General features: G+C 39.7%; 2 pseudogenes; both read left to right on the plus strand.

The window, feature by feature from the left end:
- The first annotated feature begins 6,177 nt into the window (after positions 1-6,177).
- LOC147606136 (putative germin-like protein 2-1 pseudogene) lies at positions 6,178-6,894 on the plus strand (annotated as a pseudogene).
- An 11,223-nt stretch (positions 6,895-18,117) lies between these two features.
- On the plus strand, positions 18,118-19,456 carry LOC147606137 (cytochrome P450 94A2-like; annotated as a pseudogene).
- Positions 19,457-23,487: the final 4,031 nt, after the last annotated feature.

Below are 23,487 nucleotides of genomic sequence, written 5' to 3' on the forward strand. Positions count from 1 at the left end.
CTCACCTAGCTATAGGCGTGGCTATGAATGTGGCTACGAGCACGCGGTGATAGTCCTACAAATAATTTTTTTAATAACCATATCTCACCCATTATATCCCAATTTTTTTTCTTAAATTTGTATGTTTTTTAAAAACACTTAAACACCGAAAAATGCAATGCAAAAATTTCATGGTCTTTACTTCTTACAAATTATATACAAAGTTGCAAAATACATCAGGTGTTTATGTTCCAAAAATGAATAAAGATGAAGACACTAATTAAACTAATTCATTATCTTCATCTTAATCTTTGTTCACACCTTCACCACGTTCACCACCACCTTCATCATCACCACCAGTTTTAGTATCCTCGTCTTTCTATGTAAAATAGTGATACAATGCAAACACATTAGCCACAAGAAAAACAAGTTGGGTGATAATTAAAAATCATGTCTAGAGTCTCACCAAGTTGTATATTGAGCTCTTTGGATATTTGTTTCAGTGACCACTCCTTGGTGTTTGAGCCACTCCCAAGTTGCTTCGTTGTTGTACCTATTTTCCCTAGATGTTGGGGGTGACCTGTTACCCTTCCCTACAACAAATTTCAACATGCATAAAATATGAAAAGCATGACGACACATGAAGTACTTAGTGGAAAATGTCAAAGAGAAAACTTACAAATCCTGCGAGATAGCTTGCCTTTCCCCCGGATCCATACTTCATCACACCGTACTTCAACACTTGATTCACGCTGGTCTAAACTCCATTGCAGCAGTTACAATGGCAGATAAATTCTTTCCAACAAGTTTCTTGACCATTCAATTTCACCTACTTGTTCATGTGGTTGACGAGATTGCTATAGTAGGTGTTGTTCGTAGTCGATGGATATTCTTCCTCGAGAGTTTATGAAGGCAATGAAAGGTTTTGTTCTTCAAAAAGCTCGCCCTGAGGGAACTATGGCAATGAAATGGCTTGTTTAATAATCTCTTGTATATATAACAGAATTTCTTAGTACGTCAGACCTAGATATGCCACCATTATGACACAAGCAGAGGATGATTGGCTGGTTGGAGAAGAGCCTCAAGGACAAGGGCTTCAGAGAACAATTGATATGGCATTGTGAGAGAATATTAATAAATTTTGTATCCTCAACTCTAGTGCTATGGAGAAATGGACCGAGAGGTATAACCTAGCAAAGAGGGAAAGAGACCGAGATCGTTCAAATTTTAGAAAGAGTCGAACAACTAGAGCATTGCCATGCCCAGATTCACTTCCTCAACTTCCAGAATTTCCTTCCAGTAGATGGCTTCAACAAACCATACAACAAGAAAAACAAAGTGGCAAGGTTATAAGTGACAAGGAGGAGTAGCTTGCAGCGAGGCCACCAACCATGCACTTACACGTGTTCAGGCTATGGTGGGCAGGCCTGCTAAAATGTCCACGAAGTTGCTTTCTGGATGGCTGCTCATCCGACTCGTGGCAAGCCGAGTAATACGGGTAAACCCATGAAGCCCAGCTACATACCAGCTTCTAAACTGCCCGTCAGTCCTGCTAGGCTCAAGTCCAAGGTTCTGGCCAATTCCAAGCCTCTAGTTGTGCACCGTACTTCCTCCTCTTCTTCAAAGCAGGCAGGCAAGGGAAACTCTGGAAAATCTATCGTCCAACGTCTCGAGTTTTAAGTATAAAGCGGCCAACAGCACACTCAAAGATGAAGATTGTTGAGGCCGGTTTCGAAGTGAAATGGAGGTTCACCAAATCATCATCGCTTATTGCACATGATAAGAAGGATGGATATGATAAGGAGGATGCAGATGAGGAGGAGCATGTCGATGGTGCAGCAAGTTTCCAAGTGTCCCTTCAAGTCACTGCAGGCAGATTCTTGACACCCAATTTCATCTGGCAGATAAGGAGATTGTTGAAAATTGGGAGTGAGAAGAAGCTTTTAGATGCCTTAGAAGAAGTAAAAAGGTTCTCAAGCTTTGTCATTGCAAGAGTAGAGAAATCTGTGTATGAAGAAATCAAAGGGATCCTTAAAGCTAACGAATCCAAACCACAACACCACACAGATTGTAATGCAACCACAGAGATAGGAACCTTTTCCTTTGATGAATTGAGAAAGATGAACTATCTGCAGGCTGCCTTATCAGAGTCAATGAGCCTATACCCTCCCACACCATCTGATTGCAAATATGCAGCACAAGATGATACTCTACCAGGTCTCAAGTTCTTAAGGGTTATCGAGTGTCATACAATGTGTTTGTAATGGGCAGGGCACATAAAGTATGGGAAAAAGACTGCCTTGCATTCCGGCCTAAGAGGTGGTTGTGGGAAGATGGGCAATATGTTTCTATGAATCCTTACAAGTATCCCATGTTTTGTACTCACCTAGCTATAGGCGTGGCTATGAATGTGGCTACGAGCACGTGGTGATAGTCCTACAAATAATTTTTTTAATAACCATATCTCACCCATTATATCCCAATTTTTTTTCTTAAATTTGTATGTTTTTTAAAAACACTTAAACACCGAAAAATGCAATACAAAAATTTCATGGTCTTTACTTCTTACAAATTATATACAAAGTTGCAAAATACATCAGGTGTTTATGTTCCAAAAATGAATAAAGATGAAGACACTAATTAAACTAATTCATTATCTTCATCTTAATCTTTGTTCACACCTTCACCACGTTCACCACCACCTTCATCATCACCACCACTTTTAGTATCCTCGTCTTTCTATGTAAAATAGTGATACAATGCAAACACATTAGCCACAAGAAAAACAAGTTGGGTGATAATTAAAAATCATATCTAGAGTCTCACCAAGTTGTATATTGAGCTCTTTGGATATTTGTTTCAGTGACCACTCCTTGGTGTTTGAGCCACTCCCAAGTTGCTTCGTTGTTGTACCTATTTTCCCTAAATGTTGGGGGCGACCTGTTACCCTTCCCTACAACAAATTTCAACATGCATGAGATATGAAAAGCATGACGACACATGAAGTACTTAGTGAAAAATGTCAAAGAGAAAACTTACAAATCGTGCGAGATAGCTTGCCTTTCCCCCGGATCCATACTTCATCACACCGTACTTCAACACTTGATTCACGCTGGTCTAAACTCCATTGAAGCAGTTACAATGGCAGATAAATTCTTTCCAACAAGTTTCTTGACCATTCAATTTCACCTACTTGTTCATGTGGTTGACGAGATTGCTATAGTAGGTGTTGTTCGTAGTCGATGGATATTCTTCCTCGAGAGTTTATGAAGGCAATGAAAGGTTTTGTTCTTCAAAAAGCTCGCCCTGAGGGAACTATGGCAATGAAATGGCTTGTTTAATAATCTCTTGTATATATAACAGAATTTCTTAGTACGTCAGACCTAGATATGCCACCATTATGACACAAGCAGAGGATGATCGGCTGGTTGGAGAAGAGCCTCAAGGACAAGGGCTTCAGAGAACAATTGATATGGCATTGTGAGAGAATATTAATAAATTTTGTATCCTCAACTTTAGTGCTATGGAGAAATGGACCGAGAGGTATAACCTAGCAAAGAGGGAAAGAGACCGAGATTATTCAAATTTTAGAAAGAGTCGAACAACTAGAGCATTGCCATGCCTAGATTCACTTCCTCAACTTCCAGAATTTCCTTCCAGTAGATGGCTTCAACAAACCATACAACAAGAAAAACAAAGTGGCAAGGTTATAAGTGACAAGGAGGAGTAGCTTGCATATGGTTTTGATTACCATGTAAGTGGGTTTTCTATGTACTGAAAAAAATTGTAAGACATAGTCTTGTAGAAGCTTTTGTTCTTGATATTTACTCAATGTGTCTATGCATATCTTGTACCATATGTGTGCTCAATTGTCTTTATGACTATGTGTAGAAAAAGATAACTCATCGTGCCTATGCACGTAGTAAACAAATATTTGAAGATATGGAAATTTTAGATCTATTAGAGATTGAGGAACCCACTCAAGAAGCACAAGAAAGAGATATTGATCCAATTGAACAACTAGAAGAACGATCAAATGAGTGTATAGTAATTCAACAATTACTAGCAGTTGAACCTGAAGCAAACACAACAACTAATCTAGAATTTGAAGAAGAAATAGAAGAACAAATTTTAACGTAACCACCTATAATGCTTCAAATAGAAGAGGACGATACGAAGGCTACACCTATTGACGAAGATGCAAATGGAGAGATATTTCTAGAAATAGATGTATTCGGAGCCATGGATCTAGCTGAGGATGAGTGAGTCGATTGATGAGCTAGAACATCTCATTTCAATTTTATTTGCCAAGAAATACTTGGTTTTTGTCAATGTTATTTATTGCACACTTACATTTTTTTAAATCCAAAATAAAAAGTAAAAAAATTTACTTTTCGATGCTTTTTTTGACGGTTATTCCAACTTTTATTTCGACGCGGTTCTCAACTATTATTTGGACACCTATTTCGACGCTTCTTTGTGATAGTTATTTCGACGCGGTTCTCAACTATTATTTGGACACCTATTTCGACGCTTCTTTGTGATAGTTATTTCGATGATCATTTTGATGGTGTATTTTGACATGTATATCGAGGGGTATTCTGATGGCATGGAAACCGTTGATACTAGGCATGGAAAATGGGTCATCCTGAAGTAGTGTTGTATGACATACCACCATTTCTTGTCATTTATATCCACATGAAGCACAACCTTATAAGAAGAAACGCATCAAGTGTAGCATAAACATGCATATGTATGATATAATAAAAGCTTAATATGTTAAGAATTTACTTGTTCACAATGGTGAGGTAGCACGAATGTCTTCCTCTTTTTTTCCTAAAAGAAACACCCAACTTGTTTTGCTTCTAGTGGCTAACATGTTTGCATTGTATCACTATTTAATGTAGGAAGACGAGCATGCTGAAAGCGACGGTGATGATGAAGATCGTGGTGCACATGGTGAAGATGCAGGCAAAGATGAAGATGAAGATGATGACAATTAATTAATTTAAGTATTGTCTTCGTTTTTATTCATTTTTGTGACCTAAACACCTTCATATGTATTTTGAAACTTTGTATATAATTTTAAAGGGAAAAAAAACATGACATTGTTGTATTACAAAATTTTTGTGTGTTTTAAGTGTCTTAAAAAACATTTAAATAAATTATTTTTTTTACAGATAGGATGTGACTATAGTTGTGCGTGGCTATATGCACTACTGTAAATGGAGTTATTTACATGGTCGTAGTCGCGTGCTCGTAGCCGCATACATAGGTGCGCTAATAGCTGCATGAATGTTTTTTTCCATTTATAGATCCTTTTGTCGGCTCTTCATATGCGGCTCTAGTCTTCATTTATTGTAGTGGAATCTGGTGATGGAGGGGGAGCATATTTCTTTTTTTGGAGTATGGTTCGTTTATGTGGAGCCAAATATGAAAGGAAAGTGGCTAGAATAAGAGTGTAGTTGGTAGGATAGTAGGGACCATGTTTATTGGACTTTACATTTAGACGAGTATTAGTGATGTGGATATCGGCCACTTTGTTGGCATGTTTTGAGTCTTAGTGATGCGGAATACTTATTTGTGTGGAAATTGGTAGCTCTTTATAGCTACGTTGCATTAGAGAGTGATAGGGTTTTTTCGTGAGTGTGAGAGAGAGAGAGAGAGAGAGAGAGAGAGAGATTTGCTTGAGCCTCTCACTTGTATTAGAGATGAATACAATGAGCGTGTGGATGTCCTTGTTGTTGCATTAGAGAGTGATAGGGTTTATTCTTTAGAGAGAGAGAGCAGTTAACTTAGGGTTCTCGCTAAACAAGGCATATTTGATAATTCTCCAAAAATAACAACACCCAAGAGGTTCACAAAGAATCAAGACAGTGGAATCATTGGAAGATTCCTCGCATGTTTTTTACTATAATTAATCAATATGCAAGGCGAGAGAAGCATTTGGGGCCAAGATTAAAACGTGGATTTTAACATTTAAAAATTGTGGACAAGTCAACCTCGCAGAGGCCGGCTTGCCGCCGGCAGCTGGGCCTGCACCCGCGTGCAGTAACGAGAGAGGAGGAACAGGTCGCCTACGACGCGGCGCTATATAACATCTCGTAGGATCTATGTCGAGCACTAGTGTCTGCGTTCGTTAATTCTGCATTTCCGCTATCATCAATTAATCCAAACATTTCAAAAAAAACGAACTAAATGGCGCCCGCCTTTCCTGTGCTCGTGAGCACGGCAGTTCTAGTTGTCCTACTCCTGCAGGCCGGCCCTCATCCCAGTTGGGTGAGCGCCGCGGATGAGGACCCCCTGCAGGACTTCTGCGTTGCCCTCAACTCCGCGGAGCAGCAACAGCAGCTGGGCATGCTCACCTTCAACGGGCTGGCCTGCAAGCCCGCCGCCAACGTGAAGTCCTCCGACTTCGCCTCGCCGCAGCTACGCCAGGCGGCTAACTTCACAGGTGAGCTGGGTGTGGCCGTCAACCTTGCCAGCGCGGCCTCCTTCGGGGCGCTGAACACCCAGGGCCTCTCTGTCGCGCGCATCGACTATAAGCCCAAGGGCCTCAACCCCCCGCATGTACACCCGCGTGCCACCGAGGTGCTTTACCTGGCCGAGGGCACGTTGCTTGTGGGCTTCGTCTCCACTGCGCCAAACAACACCCTCTTCTACCAGACCATCTATGCCGGTGACCTCTTCGTCTTCCCTCGTGGCCTCGTACACTTCCAGCTCAACCCGCACAAGTCCAAGACCGCCTTGGCCATCTCTTCCCTCAATAGCCAGAACCCGGGCGTCTCTCAGCTGGCTGCTGCCCTCTTTTCTTCCAAGACGCCCCTCCCTGACGAAGTTCTCGAGGCCACCCTTGGCATCGACGACGACGATGTGCACCGCCTCATCGCCAGCGTTCAGAAGACCCTCACTTAGACGCTCCAGCTCCTGCTTGTAGTTTGATATTGAATAACACAATTAATTCTTACATTTTCTATAAAGGAACAATATTTTAACGTCCTTGCAGTGCTGTTGTGCCCTCAGACGCCGCGCGTCTTCCAAGGTATCTCCAAGTAGTATATGTATATCACCTCCTCTAATTGCTTGTATGACGTTACATCGGGTGTGTTTGCATCACACCATTCTCGGTCTGCACCGATCTCAAAAAGATATCTCCCATGTTTAGGAACTGACTATGCTTTTCTAAAGGGAGTGGGACTAAGAATCTTGCATCTTGCAAGAAGAAACAAAATAACAGTAACATCTATCGAATGACACATATAATATGAAATGGTCTAACAACACAACACAGAAAAAAATCCAAAAGAATGAAAATCCTACTGAATATATGGTAGAGTTGCAATGCCCAGCAACAACTGACCTCAACTAATACTAAACCTAAAAATCCAATCTGGTTTTAATTTTGATTCCAATTTCCATTTCATTTTGCAAGAATCATCATTAAAGCAAGCTCTACCTTACAATAGATATCCGAATTGCCCTTCTTTTCGAGCTCTGCTAATTCCACATTCTTATGCTTGCATTGTGTTGGGTTTGATTCTCTACAATCCATATGTCTTTGTGCCCGTAAGACTGATTGATTGTTTGAACGTCCTCATCTTACAAGATTTTTAGTGCTAAATCTTCTTTGACCATTGGCATAGCTTCACACAATCGAATATCGCACTGAAGCTAAATGAAGCACCTAGACTAAACACTCTTCGATTGCCAGAATTCAGTTTCTTTAATTTTGGCTCCTTTTTTTTGACTTGGATGCGTTCGGTCAAGTCTTCATCATTGACTACTTTTTGATGCTACAAATTTTCTCTTCCTTTATATGTTCCTCACACTCGTAATCATTTCTTAGGCCTGATTTACTCTCCAAGGTTTTTAGATATGAATAAATTGGATTCTCAAAGTAACTTAAACCGCATTATGGCCATTTCAAGTATCAAGTGATTATGTGTATCCTTCTTGAGCAAATGGAACAAGCAGTTTTAGAACTTCTTAAAAATAATAATAGGCTACTATGACGGTCCTGAATCTAACCATATCTTAATCGTACAACTTAATCTAAGAAAACATTAAACTCACTTAATCCTGCTATTTCTACATAGCGATACAATCAAATCAGCCTTCTCAAATAGCAAACAAGCATGCATGCCATATCCAAGGTCCTTATCACATACACAAAGAATCATGTAATCTCAAACAAACATTTACATGATATAAATCTCTATCAATCGCAGCATAGCATCTCAATCAATCATAATGTATGTGTCTATCTCAATATTCTATCATCATCACCATGCTCAACAACATGGTTAGTCATAATGACCAAAATCCAGCCAATCTAGGGCTTTATTCGATGCGCGTCCACCCAACCTCCACATTGGACATCGCCGCTATCCCCGGTATGCCTCTTTCCGAATCTCCTCCTCTCTGGGTTCTACCACATGGCTCCCAGAGGGCATAAATCTTGTTCTCTGTCTCACATTCCCTGTCTAAGGACCATCAGCCCGAATCTCAAAATCTCATGTTGAGTCTCATCATCATACACATGCATATCAATCATTTATACACATGCATATCAATCATTTATACACATGTATATAAATCATTCATTTCAAACAAAGCAATGACAAGTCATGCTTATCAGATCTCTAGTCCATAATCTTCTAAGAGAATCATATTCAAATCAATCAGAATCAACCTCAAGTGTAAAAACAAGCTTTTAATTCAAACAGTCCTCAAAAGACCATATTAGGGAGTTTGGGAAAATCTCATTACTTTGGGAATTTTCTTTTCAATCTACTTTTTGGTGTATCTTTAACATAACTCTAAATTTGTCAGAGAATGTGGATTTAGAACCTACTCTTCAAGAGCTTTCCAACGATATGTTACATGAGGGGGTTTTGACAAAATCTTAAAAGGATTCACCGTGCCCTCCATTTTCTGATCTTGCAAAATGGGAATTGGGATTTTCCCAAACTCCCTAATATGGTCTTCTTAACTTCTCTTAGTCTTTTATTTCTTTCAAGTCATATAGGAATCTTTGTTTTTAATATAATTAATTATCATGTTCTAATCAATAAGATCATTTCTGGTTGCAATAGCTAAGTCATAACCATTCTTACATATTAGTCTATCCGGTCTATATAGAACGTATGCGGTCTACAACCCAATGCGGGTGGAATCGCCAAAATCACCTGTATGTGAAAGTCGACTCCAAAAATAGACTACATTTTATTTTTTTTTTATCAAATTTCGATTTGCATGTCCATCTACACACTTAAAGGCTTCCTTTGAGTATACTAACTAATTGAAAAAACAATCTTGAGTTTTTACTTTAATTTTAACTGCTCAAAAACCACTAAAAACCTGCTGGAATTCATGACTGAAATGTGTAGCATCTAAAACTTAGGATTATCTTTAATCATAACTTGGTTAATCCCGGAGGTATGTTATAGCTACACATGTATTAGGGTTGTGTCTTGGGAAAATTGTGGCTTCTAGTCTTACATGGGAATTGCCTACAAACTTTCATCTTGTAAATACTCCCAATACTTCAACGTTTGAACCGTAGAAAAATCCTTTCACTTTGATAATCCAACCTTTGTAACTAAGCTGCTTTACCTTGATAAAACAAAGATGTCTAGATTTAATGCAAATTCTAATTATAATGTATATTCAAGATCTGTTTAGCCTGAAGACTAATAAGACAGTTCATGCATTCAAGATCTCTTGAAGGAGAACCTCTATGTACACTCAAGTTTTGCATGTGAGATTACCCATCACATAACCCTAGATCTCTATTTACGCTCAACAGAGTGGCCAACTATGAGACATGTATCAACATGTAAACTAGGTATCTCCCTTGTCTGAGGACCTTAGCATGCACTTTGGAGTTAAGGATATTAAACCCGTCAAATTGCCTAGGTTTACACATTCATAATCTTGTCTACAATTTTACTTCTCTTTGCACCATCATTGTTTATGTTTCCTACAAGCTTCATAACTTCTATAGATTCATGATTCAGAATGAGTTTAATGCTCTTGCTTGATTTTTTTGATACCACCTTCATGTTCAAAATTGATATTTATCCCTAGTATATTGCATCCTTTATCTAATGGAAGCATAGAAGGGCCAAGAATTACATGCTTGGATTGCCATAATGGGTTGCTAGAAAGAAAGCTTATTATTGTTGGTAACACCTTGGTTGATATGTATGCTAAGTGTGGCTTGCTTGCAAAAGATGAGAAGGTTCTTAACAAACTTCTAGTTAGAGATCTAGTCAGAAGGATTGTCTCAAGGAATGATGCAATAATTGCAAGATATGTCAACACGGTCAAGTTTGGGCTCTAATTTATCATGTATCTTTCTTACAATCTCTTGGTCTTATTTTATATTCTCTTTCTTCAAGACACAATTTGGGTTCTCCATGAGTTTCTTCATAAGGATTTGTAATTAATGGCTTTCTTCTCTTTGGGAAGATTTGTTTTGCATGGGAGATCACTTATCTCCATAAAGGGATGTAAAAGCTTTGGAGCTCTCATGTCAACCACTTTCAATATTCACAATGTTTTTATCCTTGACAACTTATCATGCTTTATGTTTACATGTGCTCTTTGAGGTCTTATTCTTTTGGAGGACCTTTGGTTTTATTTTGTTAGCCTTTTTAGGGGCTACCAGCCTTTAGGGCTTGCACCTTGATCTTTTTAGTTGCTTGCTTTGAGGTTAATGCTTGAGCTTTTAGCTTATTAACAACCTTTTATATTCCCTTGACTACTTCCATCATCTTGGATTAGAGCCTTTAGGGCTTGCACCTTGATCTCTTTAGTTGCTTGCTTTGAGGTTAATGCTTGAGCTTTTAGCTTATTAACAACCTTTTATATTCCCTTGGCTACTTCCATCATCTTGGATTAGAGCCTTGTGATTGAGTTAATGAGTAATGTATGAGTTGCAATGCCCAACAGCAAGTACTTTAACCTCAACTAATAATAAAACTAAAAGTCGAAATCTAGTTTAAATTTTAATTCCAATTTTCATTTCATTTCGGGAAAAATCTCATTACTAAAGGCTCTACCTTATGATAGATAACCCAATGACCTTCTTCTTGATTGCCTTGAGCCTTGTCTAATTCCATGTTCTTCTACTTGAGTTATATGGGGTTAGATTATCTATAGTCCATATATATTTGTGCCCTTAAGACACTGATTGATTATTTAAAGATCTTGGTCTTACAAGATTTTTAATGCTAGATCTTGTTCGATCTTTGGCACATTTCCACGTAATCAAGAACCATACTTAGGCTAAATTAAAAACATCTACTAAAGGGTCTTGGATTGCCTTAATGTACTTTCTTTGATTTTGGCTCCTACTTTTGACTTAGATGTTTTAACTCAAATCTTTCTTGACTACTTTTGATGATATTAAATTTCTCTTCCTTTATATCATCTCTAACCGGATTATGGTGACTATGAAGACCCATGAAAGGCTAAATTGGGCCAAATTTTACCTCCTACTAAGTCCTCTCTCACTGCATCTAGCAATGTGGAACCTGATTCAATTGGTTCTAGAGGTAAAGTTTTTGAAATTGGCTCTTTTTATTGTCTATTGAGAATGGTCATACAATTGGTCAAGGTCATTGTGGTTTTCTCTAAATCTCTTGAATAAGTTCAATGATTGGCTCTAGTAGAGCTCTAGTATAAGATTTGGGATATGCTCACACAAGGTTAGTGGTTTTATACTCCACTTGCTCAAGTGTGGGCTCTAATTTAGCATGTGCCTTTGTGTTTTATAATAATGGGTTTCTTCACTTTTGGAAGGTCTAGTTTAAGTGAGACACCACAAAAAATGAAGAGCACAGCCACGTGAAAAGCTGCAAAAAATTCAAAGGGTCTATAAATGGGCAAAAATTGTACTCACCTAGCTATAGGCGTGGCTATGAATGTGGCTACGAGCACGTGGCGATAGTCCTACAAATAATTTTTTTAATAACCATATCTCACCCATTATGCCCCAATTTTTTTTCTTCAATTTGTACGTTTTTTAAAGACACTTAAACACTTTAAACACCGAAAAATGCAATACAGAAATTTCATGGTCTTTACTTCTTACAAATTATATACAAAGTTGCAAAATACATCAGGTGTTTATGTTCCAAAAATGAATAAAGATGAAGACACTAATTAAACTAATTCATTATCTTCATCTTAATCTTTGTTCACATCTTCACCACGTTCACCACAACCTTCATCATCACCACCACTTTTAGTATCCTCATCTTTCTATGTAAAATAGTGATACAATGCAAACACATTAGCCACAAGAAAAACAAGTTGGGTGATAATTAAAAATCATGTTTAGAGTCTCACCAAGTTGTTGTATATTGAGCTCTTTGGATATCTATTTCAGTGACCACTCCTTGGTGTTTGAGCCACTCCCAAGTTGCTTCGTTGTTGTACCTATTTTCCCTAGATGTTGGGGGTGACCTGTTACCCTTCCCTACAACAAATTTCAACATGCATGAGATATGAAAAGCATGACAACACATGAAGTAAACTTAGTGGAAAATGTCAAAGAGAAAACTTACAAATCCTGCGAGATAGCTTGCCTTTCCGCTGGATCCATACTTCATCACACCGTACTTCAACACTTGATTCACGCTGGTCTAAACTCCATTGAAGCAGTTACAATGGCAGATAAATTCTTTCCAACAAGTTTCTTGACCATTCAATTTCACCTACTTGTTCATGTGGTTGACGAGATTGCTATAGTAGGTGTTGTTTGTAGTCGATGGATATTCTTCCTCGAGAGTTTATGAAGGCAATGAAAGGTTTTGTTCTTCAAAAAGCTCGCCCTGAGGGAACTATGGCAATGGAATGGCTTGTTTAATAATCTCTTGTATATATAACAGAATTTCTTAGTACGTCAGACTTAGATATGCCACCATTATGGACACAAGCAGAGGATGATCGGCTGGTTGGAGAAGAGCCTCAAGGACAAGGGCTTCAGAGAACAATGGATATGGTTATTGTAAGAGAATATTAATAAATTTTGTATCCTCAACTCAAGTGCTACAGAGAAATGGATCGAGAGGTATAACCTAGCAAAGAGGGAAAGAGACCGAGATCGTTCAAATTTTAAAAAGAGTCGAACAACTAGAGCATTGCCATACCCAGATTCACTTCCTCAACTTCCAGAATTTCCTTCCAATAGATGGCTTCAACAAACCATACAACAAGAAAAACAAAGTGGCAAGGTTATAAGTGACAAGGAGGAGTAGCTTGCATATGGTTTTGATTACCATGTAAGTGGGTTTTCTATGTACTAAAAAAATTGTAAGACATAGTCTTGTATAAGCTTTTGTTCTTGATACAATTTTATTATCTTTTTTTGCTTGCACTATCGCAAATTTAGTGCACTTTGGTCATGCGGTCGTCACTTTCGACTGGAGTGAATAGATAAGAAGAGAACAACATTTGATTGTGGTGTCAAAGCGAATTTCATGCAAGAAAGTTGTTCAAGTGCAAGTGATCTAAGGAGTGAAGTTGGCATGCTTTGGAACGATACAAGGCATTATCAAGGTTGGGTTCATAAAGTTTTCTATGTTCATTTTCTATCTGACGTGGTTCAAGGTAGTGACTCAAGGACCACAAGCAACCATGTTCAGAGATAAGAGTGGATTTGTTCAAGTAAACTCCAAAAAGATATGGACAAAACAAAGGGACACATTTGTGCTACCAGAGCATTGCGAGCAGGTCATCTTCAAGGTGGACCCGAGAGATCATAGGTGGTTGTTTGTAATCCAAATTGATCCACATAGTAAACAAACATATGAAGATATGGAAATTTTAGATGTAGTAGAGATCAAGGAACCCACTCAAGTAGCACAAGAAATAGATATTGATCTCGTTGATGAACAACTAGAAGAAGGATCAAATGAATGTATAGTAATTCAACAATTACTAGCACTTGAATCAGAAGCAAACACAACAACTAATCTGGAATTCTAAGAAGAAATAGAAGAACAACTTTCAACACAACCACCTCTATTGCTGCCTGAAATAGAAGGGGACGATAGAGAGGCTACACCTATTGACGAAGATGCAGATGGAGAGGTATTTCTGGAAAACGATGTATTCAAAGCCATAGATCTAGCTCAGGAGGGATCAGTGAGTTGATGATGAGCTAGAACATATTATTTTAATTTTATTATCCAAGAAATACTTGGTTTTTGTCAATGTTGTCTTTTTTTGCACACTTACTTTTTTATAAGTCCAAAATAAAAATTTGAAAAATTACTTTTCGATGCTTTTTTGACGCTTATTTCGACCTTCATTTTGATGCAGTTTTCAACTGTTATTTCAATGCCTATTTTGATGCTTCTTTGTAATGGCTATTTCGATGATTTCAATGACATATTTTGATGCGTATATTGATGGGTATTGACGGTGGAAAAACCGTCCATACTAGGTGTCATAAATAGGTCATCCTGTAGTAGTGTTGTATGACATACTGTGATTTCTTGTCATTTATATCCGCGTGAAGCACAACCTTATAAGAAGCCTTATAAGAAGAAACACATCAAGTGTAAATTAAACATGCATAAGTATGATATAATAAAAGCTTATAGTAAGAATTTACTTGTTCACAATGGTGGGGTAGCACAAATGTGTCCCTCTGTGTTTGCTAAAATAATCACCCAACTTTTTTTACTTGTGGCTAACGTGTTTGCGTTATATCACTATCTAATGCAGGAAGATGAGGATGCTATCAGTGACATCAATGATGAAGGTCGTGGTGCACATGGTGAAGATACAGGTGAAGATGAAGATGAAGATGATGAATTAATTTAATTAGTGTCTTTGTCTTTATTCATTTTTGGGACATAAACACCTTATGTATTTTCCAACTTCGTATATAATTTAAAAGTAAAAAAAACCATGACATTGTTGTATTACAAATTTTTTGTGTGTTTTGAGTGTTTAGGCGTCTTAAAAAACGTTTAAATAATGTGATTTTAAAAAACAGGAACAAAATGGGTGAGATATGTGAGGACACATGTCCCCACATATCTCACCTATTTTTTCCCCGTTTGTTTTCGAGATAGGACGTGACTATTGCTATGCATGGCTATATGCGCTATTGTAAATGTGGTTATTTACTCGGTTGTAGTCCAAGCTTGCAGCTGCATTCATAAGTGTGCTAATAGCTGCATGAATATTTTTTTCCATTTTTAGATCCTTTGAAATTTTATCGGCTCTTCGTGCGACTCTACTCTTCGTTTTTTGTAGTGGAATGTCGTGATGCAAGGAGAGCATAGTTCTCTTTTATGAGTATGGTTCATTTATGTGGAGCCAAATATGAAAGGAAAGTGACTAGAATAAGAGTGTAGTTGGTAGGATAGTCGGGACCATGTTTATTGGACTTAACATGAGAGAGAGAGAGAGAGAGAGAGAGAGAGAGAGAGAGAGAGAGAGAGAGCAACTTTGGGTTCTTGAAAAAGGCATATTTGATAATTCTCCAAAAATAACAACACTCAAGAAGTTCATGATGAATCAAGAAATTATGTTACAGTGAAATCATTGGATGATTCATGGCATGTTTTACTATAATTAATCAATATGCAAGGTAAGATAAGCATTTGGGGTTCCTATTTAACATTTAAAACTGTTGGTTAGAGAAGGCAAGTATATACATGTCACATGCCATGCAGATTGTGGTGGGCTAGTTGTGGGTGTCATCGCACCACCTAAGGATAGAGACAAGGATGTAGACCTCGTGAGGAGAGGATATGCACTATGTGCTAGCAAGAGGTTGAGTCAGAGAAGCACTTCATGTGTAGGTGCACCATATATTATGAGTCTCGAGAGAGGTTCCATTGTCTCTTCAGAGAGGGGTTTGGACCCTTATCTAGCATCATGAATTACCCAAATAAATGATGCATGGGGGAAACCATCACTCAGTTCTTGCAACCAAAAGAGGATGTCCCACACCAAACATGAATGATATACCCATAGTCTTATTGAGTGACACATTCTCGAGTGCCGAACCACCTATTAGACTGCATTCCTGTGTGACTCTAGGCCGGGCCATGGCACTATAGTGAGCCCGATGTCCTAGACTCCCTAGGCCTTGCGAGGAACACAGACATTAGCTCTAGCTTGAGGAGATCTTGGAGATGCAAAGAACCACCTTTCCATGTCCGGTGGACCTGCAGGGCCTTCTACAGGCTAACACCATGCTTGATATCCTTGATGGCCCCCTCTTCCAACCAGGGGGCTAGCTCCATTAGTTGTATGATGATGATGGACCCACTTTGTATCACATGGTTTGAATTGGGCATTCCCACCTCATAACTTTAGTTTTTTATTCTCTTTTCTACCATGATGACTATTGTATCACTTTTGGTCTCATAGACCCATTAGGTCTTTTGAAGCCGTTTCATAAACCTTTATTTCTTTCTTTCTGTCTCTATCTCTCACACACACCGCTCTCTTCTCACACATACACCGCTCTCTTCTCTCTCACTCTCTCTCTCTCTCTCTCTCTCTCTCTCACACACACACACACACACACACACACACACACACACACACACACGCACCCAAACACACACACACATGTACACATCCCTCTCCTCTCTCTCTCTCTCTCACACACACACACCCACACACACACACACACACATGTACACATCCCTCTCTCCTCTCTCTCTCACACACACACATACACCTCTTTCTCTCTCTCTCTCTCTCTCTCTCTCTCACACACACACACACACACACACACACAAACCCACTGACCTGCCACCACAGGAGGCTAGAGAGTAGGCGTGGCTAAATTCAGAGGCTCAAGAATGGGTAGTAGGATGGTGGAAATCATCTCTCTCTCTCACACACACACACGCACACACACACACACACACCCTTGTCCCTCTATCACTCACTCACACACACACATACATACCTCTCTCTCTCTCTCTCTCTCTCTCTCTCTCTCTCTCTCTCTCTCTCTCTCTCTCTCTCTTTTTGGTGTTACTCTTGAAATTTTGCAGGAGCGATCTGTTTTAAATTTTGTATTTAAACACATGCAAACATCGCTAAGTGATGCCACTGCAAAAATTGAGTTTACAAGTGTCATTACAGACACCGTATAAGTGACGCATAATAAGCCGTTTATGTGATGCTAGAGTGTGTCGCATATACGATGACTATCATCGCTTAAACATCACCCACTTAAAAATGCGTCATTTTTAAATCATCTCACTAAATTAAGGAAGGTAAAAATAAGTCCCCTGTGTATCTTCATGTAGATGATTTGAGGAAGCTTAACATGTAGGTGAGTCTTAGTGATGTGGCTAGCTTATGGGCCACTTGCTTGGCATGTTGTGAGTCTGAGTGATGTGGAAAGCTTATTTGTGTGGAGATTGGTCGCTCTTTATAGCTACTTAGTGATGTGGAAAACTTCTTTGTGTGGAGATTGGTACTCTTTATAGCTACTAGTCTCCACTTATTTGTGTGGAGATTGGTACTCTTTATAGCTACTAGTCTCCACTTATTTGTGTGGACATTGGTAGCTTTTTATAGGTATTTTTAGTGTGATTTGAATTTAATTGTATAGAGTGTGATTTATTTGTAGTAGATCTTAATTAATACAATGAGAGTGTGATCTGCTTTGGGCTTCTCATTTGTATTAGAGATGAATACAATGACAGTGTGATGTCCTTGTTGCATTGAGAGTGATAGGGTTTATTCATGTGTGTGTGTGTGTGTGTGTGAGAGAGAGAGAGAGAGAGAGAGAGAGATTTACTTTGGGCTTCTCATTTGTATTAGAGATGAATACAATGAGAGTGTGATGTCCTCATTACCTTTTGTAGCCTAACACCCTTGCACAAAATCAAGCAAGGGGCTCACGCTTTAAAAAACAAGAAAAGAAAACATGTCTCACGTGGCTCACGCTTAAAAAAACAAGAAAACATTTTCGTATTGATCTCTGAATTGCAGTAACCCTTTGATAAGAATCATAGGCCGCAGAGAAGTGTGATGGACCTCGAGAAGCTGAAGGAGGAGAAGGAATAATGTCTCACCAAGCTGAGACTGCACGACAGCGGCTCCCGCAATATCAAGAAGAATACGACACTAAAGACGAGTATGGCGGAAGGCAACAGGGATGGTGCTATTGGCGTGCAACATGAAGGCCTGCATGCCTATGAAGGCGCCCATGTGAAGCTACCAGCTCTGTCAGGCTCTGAGGCCAAATTGCTACCCAATCCGAAGCCTTCAGCCGCTATCTATTTATTGCACCTCTAATTAGTCTTCCAAGAAGGAAAACTTCGCCAACTCTACTAGCATGGCCATCACTCATGGCAGCGAGGCCACCAACCATGCACTTACACATGTGCAGGATATGGTGGGCAGGCCTGCTATAATGTCCACGAAGTTGCTTTCTGGATGGCTGCTCATTCGACTCGTGGCAAGCCGAGTAATATGGGTAAAACCTTGAATCCCAGCTACATACCAGCTTCTAAAGTGCCCGTCAGTCCTGCTCGTCGACGTGCAGGCTCAAGTCCAAGGTTTTGGCCAATTCCAAGCCTCTAGCTGTGCACCGTACTTTCTCCTCTTCTTCAAAGCAGGCAAGCAAGGGAAACTCCGGCAAATCTGTCGTCCAACGTCTCCAGTTTTAAGTATAAAGCGGCCGACAGCACACTCAAAGATGAAGATTGTTGATCCCGGTTTCGAAGTGAATTGGAGGTTCAGCAAATCATCATCGCTTATTGCACATGATAAGGAGGATGCACATGATAAGGAGGATGCATATGATGAGGAGGAGCATGTCGATGGTGCAGCAGGTTTCCAAGTGGCCCTTCAAGTCACTGCAGGCAGATTCTTGACACCCAATTTCATCTGGCAGATAAGGAGATCGTTGAAAATTGGGAGTGAGAAGAAGCTTGTAGATGCTTTAGAAGCAGTAAAAAGGTTCTCAAGCTTTGTCATTGCAAGAGTAGAGAAATCTGTGTATGAAGAAATCAAAGGGATCCTTAAAGCTAACGAATCCAAACCACAACACCACACAGATTGTAATGCAACCACAGAGATAGGAACCTTTTCCTTTGATGAATTGAGAAAGATGAACTATCTGCAGGCTGCCTTATCAGAGTCAATGAGGCTATACCCTCCCGCGCCATCTGATTGCAAATATGCAGCACAAGATGATACTCTACCAGATGGAACTCAAGTTCTTAAGGGTTAACGAGTGTCATACAATGTCTTTGTAATGGGCAGGGCACATAAAGTATGGGGAAAAGACTGCCTTGCATTCCGGCCTAAGAGGTGGTTGGAGGAAGCTGGGCAATATGTTTCTATGAACCCTTACAAATATCCCATGTTCCAAGCTGGTCCAAGAATCTACCTGGGAAAGGATTCTGCCTTCATTCATATGAAGCTGCTAAATTTTGCTTCTCTTGTCTCAAAGAGTTATGGGGAGAGGTAGAGGGGCAACTATAACATTGTTGGGTGCTCATGACAAAAGAGTCGTGCCACCTTTAGAGGGCTTAGATATCAATCTACCCATGCTTCCACCATGCCTTCCCAAGAAGCTATATACGAGAAGATCCAGCTCTAGTCCAAGAAATCCTTTGCACCCTTATTGGACATGGTATAATCATTTTAGAGGACTAGCAAATGGTACTTTAGAGGATTGTGCTTGATATGTATGTCAAGTATGGTGCTCTTACCAAAGCAGCACACTTGGCGATGTTGTATATATCTTGCAATCAGTGCACTCCAAGTGACATCCTGAGAAAGAAGCTCCTCAATCATGCCTTCTTTAGGCTTAGCTATTTGATTAAGCTGTCTTGATAGCCACTTGTAGGAGAAGCTTTGTCTGCATCTTAATTTTATTCCTGATTTGAAAGTTTTTTTTGCAAATTGCAACTTTGGTTACAAGGTCAAAGATAACTCATGGAACCAATAGTGGTTATAGCTGTTCATTAATCAGAGATCGTGAAATAATATCACATGAGACTTATTGCATCATCCACTTCAATATCATAGGCTGACAAAGGTATTCCTATTTTTCTCTCTTTTATATTCTAACAAACTAATGTGGCCACTCTCAACACTGAAGGTATATCTTTGGCCTGCTTTCGATACTGAAAGTGTCATTTGTGAAACGGGGGAAAGGAACATTCCCTTATGTTTATAAAATTTTGGGGAGGACTGTCCCAACTCCCCACCATACTTTATGTATGGTTTTTTTTCACTCGCGCAAACAAGCATAAAATTCGTATGACTTGAACAACATGTAACTTTGATTCAGATGAGCTAACCAATTAGTAATTACCCTTTTTGTGAGGTACTAGAAGATCTCCGTCGATCATAAGCATAGGCATGTAGTTCATCGATAGTGGATGTGCCTCTAGAAACCTTTCTAAGTATGTTGAACAACACATGGAAAGGGTAAGGCTACATGATGGCCACCTCATTCTCCACGTCCTCCTTTCACGCCAAGGTATCACAGAGCACTTTTCTCACTGCCAATTGGCGTCCTGAGGTGGGGTCCATGGCCAGGTGCACCCTATCGCATCCACCAATTACATCTGGCAAGCTTGTATATGCTTGAGAATCCCCAACTACCTCATGCACAAGATGTCTTGGTGCATAAACAAGCAGGTACTCTCTCTCTATCTCTCTCTCTCTCTCACACACACACACACACATCATCATCATCAAAACCAAGTGCACTCCATGCTCTCAATCTTACAAAACAACATTGTTTTTTTTAATTCTTTTACCATGTTTTGTGTGAGTGCTTGGGTAGCATACTTCGTGTAGTGTAGAGCATATTTGAAATGATCGAATGAACATAAATTTGAAAGCATAGTTGGAAGCAATGCTAGACTAACATCTGCAATTGATGAGCTTGAAGCCTGTTCTTATGTTCGATGGGGATTCAAAAGTACCTTGCAAATTAGAAAATTACAAATTCATTACCATATTTGAAAATGAGTTTTTTTATCATAAATCAATACATAGGACTAATGGTATCACCATCAACACTAAAGGTATTTTGGTCCACTTTCGATATCGAAAGTGCTATTTGGGAAACGGGGGAAGGGCACGTTCTCTTGTTTGTAAAATTTCAGGGAGGATTGTGCCAACTCCCCGCCATACTTTATGTATGGTTTTTTTTTTAAAAAACTTCACTCGCACAAACGAGTATGAAAATCCTATGACTTAATGAATTACGTGTAACTCGAATTCAAATGTGGTAATGAATTGGGAATTATCAACCTTGCAAAGTACCTTGAGATCTCTTTCGATGTCCATCAATTCCTCATGTCGAATATAATTATAGCCTTGATGTTCATGCTCGTTCAAGCTCTATAAGCTATTCATATATTGAGAAAGACACGCATACGAAGAGGACGTGCTGCAAAAATGGTATGGGTTGCAATGTGCATCTTCATTCTAATGCTTGAAGATGTTTATATGTGAACGGAAAGACACATGTTGTTTGAAAGTACGTCAACAACGCACAAGTCCAAGCAATCAAGAGAATAAGGGTACCCAAGCATTCTAGTTGCATTAGAGAGTGACAGGCTTTATTCTTGAGAGAGAGAGTAGTTAACTTAGGTTCTTGCTAAACAAGACATATTTGAATCTTGATAATTCTTCAAAAATAACAACACTCAAAAGGTTCACGAAGAATCGAGACATTATGTTATAGTGGAATCATTGGAAGATTCCTCGCATGTTTTTTACGATAATTAATCAATATGCAAGGTGAGAGAAGCATTTGGGGTTTTTATTTTGACAGGATTAAAACATGCAATTTAACATTTAAAAACTGTAGGCAAGTCAACCTCGCACGGGACGTGGCCGTGAGCTGGGTTGCCGGCAGGTGGTCCTACACCCGCGTGGACGCACTCAACACTAACGAGAGAGGAGGAGCAGGTCGCCTACGAGCCCGCCCAATCTTCATCAATAGTAAGTGTCGTACGATCTATCTCGAGCACTAGTGTCTGCGTTCGTTAATTCTGCATTTTCGCTATCATCAATGAATCCAAAAGTTTCAAAAAAACGAACTAAATGGCTCCCGCCTTTCCTGTGCTGGTGAGCACGGCAGTTCTAGTTGTCCTAATCCTTCATCCCACTTGGGTGAGCTCCGCGGATGAGGACCCCCTGCAGGACTTCTGCGTTGCCCTCAACTCCGCGGATCAGCAACAGGAGCTGAACACCTAGGGCCTCTCTGTCGCGCGCATCGACTATAAGCACAAGGGCCACAACCACCCGCTCTACCTGGCCAAGGGCACGTTGCTTGTGGGCTTTGTCTCCACTGCGCCAAACAACACCCTCTTCTACCAGACCATCTATGCCGGTGACACCTTCGTCTTCCCTCGTGGCCTCGTACACTTCCAGCTCATCCCGCACAAGTCCGACACTGCCTTGGCCATTGCTGCCCTCAATAGCCAGAACCCGGGCGTCTCTCAGCTGGCTGCTGCCCTCTTTGCTTCCAAGCCGCCCCTCCCTGACAAAGTTCTCGAGGCCACCCTTGTTATCGACGACGACCATATGCACCGCCTCATCGCCAGCGTTAAGAAGACCCTCACTTAGACGTTGTAATTGGATGTTGAATAACACAATTAATTCTTCCATTTTTTACAAAGGAACAATATTTTAACGTCCTTGCAATGCTGTTGTGCCCTTAGCCGCGTCTCTTCCAAGGTATCTCCAACTTGTATATATATATCACGTCCTCTAATCCACAGAAGCCCATAACACGATTCTCGGCCAATTTCAAGTCTCCAGCGATCTCAAAAGTTTAGGAACTAACTATGTTTCCTTTAAGGCCATGGCAGCTATATAACTATGCTTTCTAAAGGGAGTGGGGCTCAAAATCTCCTAACATTATTTAGTAGACGTGGCACAACCTCCAAGCCATAACCATGTCGGCCATACTTTCCCTTCCTTGCTTCTTCCAAACACCGCTTAATCCTTTTTTTGTTTGAAAGTGGAGTCACACTATCCAGAAGCTCAGCATACTCCTCCTCCCTAATACCAGCAGAGGCTCCACCCTTCTCATCAACAAGAAAATTGAATATCACATCCGTAGTTACATTTGTCTCCATCTGTTTGACTATCTGTTTGACTGTAGTAAATGGATTGAAGTTTGCCTTAAATGAAACAATGTCTTCAATGCTTTGTTGTAGTTTTCTACTTTGTCCTTCCTCATATGGATGACTATGATGACCCAAGTGTATTGCACATCTGCTCTAGTATCCTTGTGGTCTCTGGGTAAGCAATATTTTCATTCACAATTTTCATTAGGGAATGTTTACATGGTATATCTAACTTGAGGGTTTCTTACCATTGTATCTAGTTTGTAGTATATTTTTGGGTGGTGAGTGCTAGCAAGACCCTCCTTTGTTTTAATAATATTATTGATGTGATTGTGACCATGGTTTATATGTATTTGATCTACTTCACGAATGTCTTTGTGTATGAGTAGACCTTGGGAGA

This window comes from Cibotium barometz, chromosome 58, assembly GCF_041138505.1.
Source record: "Cibotium barometz isolate CiBa-2024 chromosome 58, ASM4113850v1, whole genome shotgun sequence".
Lineage (NCBI taxonomy): Eukaryota > Viridiplantae > Streptophyta > Polypodiopsida > Cyatheales > Cibotiaceae > Cibotium > Cibotium barometz.